Source organism: Octodon degus, unplaced genomic scaffold (assembly GCF_000260255.1).
Source record: "Octodon degus isolate 3935 unplaced genomic scaffold, OctDeg1.0 scaffold00189, whole genome shotgun sequence".
In the NCBI taxonomy this organism is placed as follows: Eukaryota; Metazoa; Chordata; class Mammalia; order Rodentia; family Octodontidae; genus Octodon; species Octodon degus.
Window position 1 is genome coordinate 1,987,569 of NW_004524765.1, and position 3,470 is coordinate 1,991,038.

Below are 3,470 nucleotides of genomic sequence, written 5' to 3' on the forward strand. Positions count from 1 at the left end.
TCTCAAACAGCTGGGAAGGCAGGTAGTCAATTCCTTCCCTCCAGCCCAGCTTGCAGCAGCACTCCAGTGTATGGTACAGGTAGAACAAATGCTAGGAAGGGTGATGGGCTTCTGCCCCATGGAGGAATTAGGAAAAAAGTATTAAAAGTCTGGTTTTCTTCAAGTTTTGCTCTTTGAATGAGGAGCTGAAGAAATAGAGTAACTTTTTAAAATCTGAAGTTTTAAAGATCAATATTAACCTCTTGGTTATAACAAATACCTAAGGAAAAACATATTAAAAGTGGAAGAATTAATTGGCCCTCATTTTCCAAAGCTCAGACACTGGCTGCCGGCTCCATTCCCTGTAGGTAGGGGGCAAGACAGACACATCGAGGGGCCAGGGCATCCCGCAGGGCAGCTGTTCAGTTCATGGCAGACAGAAAACACACAGAGAGAAAGATAATCAATTTAGAAGGACAAATGTGCTCTTTCAGCTCACAGTCCCAGTGGTTCCTGTCTGGGTCTGTTGGTCCTGTCCAGCTGGGCCTCTGGCAAGGCAGTAGTTATGGTCAGTAACACATGGTGGAGCAACATGTGAGCGTGGTGGCAAAGAAGCAAAGAAATTGAAAGAAGGGCTGGGATCTGAATTTCCCCTTACAGCCATGAGCCCAGCAATCTAACTGCTTCCATTAGACCCCACCTCCCAACACAGCTTGGGGAAAACACCTTCAACACACAGGCCTTTGTCAAGATCTAGACTATAGTAGACAATGTGATACAAGTGAAGGATTCAACAAATAGGTCAATAGAACAGGATAGAAAACCCAGAAATGAACCTGCTGTGAACTGATCTTTGACAAGGAAAAATGATAATTCAACTGGGAAGAGCTATCTTTTCAACTAATAGTAGTAGAACAACCATACAGTAGCATTTCAGTTCACAAGTACTTCTGTTTGCAAACAACTCAGCAAACAAACATGGCTAGTAAAATTTTACTTCAGTTGACAAATTCTGCATCAGGTGACAAACATAACCATGGCCATCTTCCCCACGCAAACACAGACCCAGCCATCTTCTCCAAAATCATAAGCCTAGGTACCACCCTAAGTCTACATGCCAAAAAATCCTTATATAGATCAGTATCTTGCATATTTCCATAAATTTTACATTTCACAAAAATGAACACAAAATATTATACAGACCTAAATGTGACAGATTACATAAAAATTATAGACAAGAGTCAAGCATGGTGGCATATACCTATAACTCCAGCACTCAGGAGGCAAGGCAAAAGGATCACTGCAAGTTTGAGGCATCCTAAGTTATGTAGCAGGGTTCAAGGCAGTTTAAGCTACATAGGGAGACACTGAAAAGGAAAAGGAGGAGAGAAGGAGGAGAGGAGGAAAAGAATAAGAGGAAAAAGAAGAAAAAGAAGAAGGAGGGGGAGGAGAAGGAGAAGGAGGAGAAGGAGAAGAAGAAGAAGAGGAAGAGGAAGAGGAGGAAGAGGAGGAAGAGGAGGAAGAGGAAGAAGAGGAAGAAGAGGAAGAAGAAGAAGAAGAAGAAGAAGAAGAAGAAGAAGAAGAAGAAGAAGAAGAAGAAGAAGAAGAAGAAGAAGAAGAAAGAAAGAAAGAAAGAAAGAACAAGAAAAAGAACAACAAGAACAACAGCAACAAGAATAAGAAGAGAAAAAGTACACCATCTTGGATTTGGTGATGACTTTTTAAATACTTTTTATTTTTTAAGTAATACAAAATAATGATAGAAAAAAATAGCAGTAGAAATGATACAAAATTTCACTATACAGGGCCACCCAAATAGCTCAGCAGATTAAAGCACCTGCACATAGGCCCAGGGGTCAGGGGTTCGCTGTGGTGCCAGCCCCGCCCTGGCACTGAGACTGTGATGGAGACTGGGCCAGGTGGCACCTGTAATCCCAGCACTTGGGAGGCTGTAAACAGGAGAATCACTACGAGTCTGATCTAGTAATGAGACCCTGCCCTGTAGACCCTTCCCTAAATACAAGAAAAAAAAAATTTTCACTATACAAAGTAATAGGAATTCAATAACAGTTGTTCTATTGCATGATGCTACCTTCAAATTAGTTGTTCAAGTTACCAGATATAAATGTGCAAGATTAGTTTAAAGAACAAAACAAAACAATGACAAAAATGTAAGAAATGCAAAAGAAAAAAATAAGAATAAGAAGGGAAAAAATGTAAGCATTAACTGCTCCTTTCAAAAGATCAATGGAAATTGACAGTACAATTATCCAAATTATTCTGCATATATACCTAAATACATCTTTCCCCTTCTTTCATTTGTTCTTTTCCTCATCCAAGCTTTTCATTCCAACTGAGCAGATTCTTTCCCTTTTACAGTATCTATTGTACCTTTCAGATTTTAATTATTCTTTTAGGTTCTCAAGCGAGAGAGATAGTACAATGTTTGCACATGTGGATCTGATTTATTTCACTTACCAATATAGCCTCTAGCTGTATGCATTTATCTACAAAACCTCAAACTTACCTTTTGTACTTTTTAAATATAAACCTCAAAGCAGAATCTATAAAATAAAATGTGGGTAAACTGTAAGGGTTTTGTCTAGATGTCTCTTCACAGCCTCATTTGGTCACAGGGCTTTTGGGAAGGTGGCTGAGTCTAGAGCACGTGATTGATTTGTAGTGCAGTACTGGGATTAATGGTTCTGGGATTAAGGGTGGGTGGGTGCTGGATCCATCCACTGATTGGATTGGCGCCACCCTAATCCCAGTAGACTGGATACAATATAAGGCACAGAAATGCTTGTCTTTCTTCTCTCCATCGTTGCTTTTGCTGTCTTCTACTACCAAGAATGATTGCCTCTCTGTCATGTGCCACTCTGCCTTGGAGCCAGCCAAGTATGGACTGAAACTTCCACAAACTGAGCGAAATAAACCTTCTGTCCTTTAACTTTGGGTGCTGGGTATTTTGTCTCAGCAATGAGAAAAGTAACCAAGGCAAAAAAAAAAAAAAACCTACATTAAAATTTTTAAAATTCCTACTCTGTAACAATGTTAAAAACATGAAAAGACAAATCTGAGACAGAAAATATTTATGCAAACTACATCTGATGAAGGATTGATATACAACATTATAAAGAACGGTTAAACCCCAGCAATAGGAAAATGGACAACTCATAGTTTAACATGTGGGTCAAGTCTATGAAGGGACACTTCTCCAAAGAAGACACACAGGTGGTCCAGAAGCCGGGTCACACAGACAGCCCAGGACTGAGACAGGACACAGATGAACAGAAAGCAAAGCAGACTAACCACAGAAGAGACAGTTTGCTTACACATGCACATAGAAGACCTCTGTAATGAGAACTGAATGCAACAGCCAGAGGGAAAGTTTAGATGCCAACTTCACAAAATAAAAATTAGGGCTTCGGTGGGAAAGTGTGGAAGATTTACTTTTATTTCTTTTTCTTTTTCTTTTCTTTTCTTTCTTT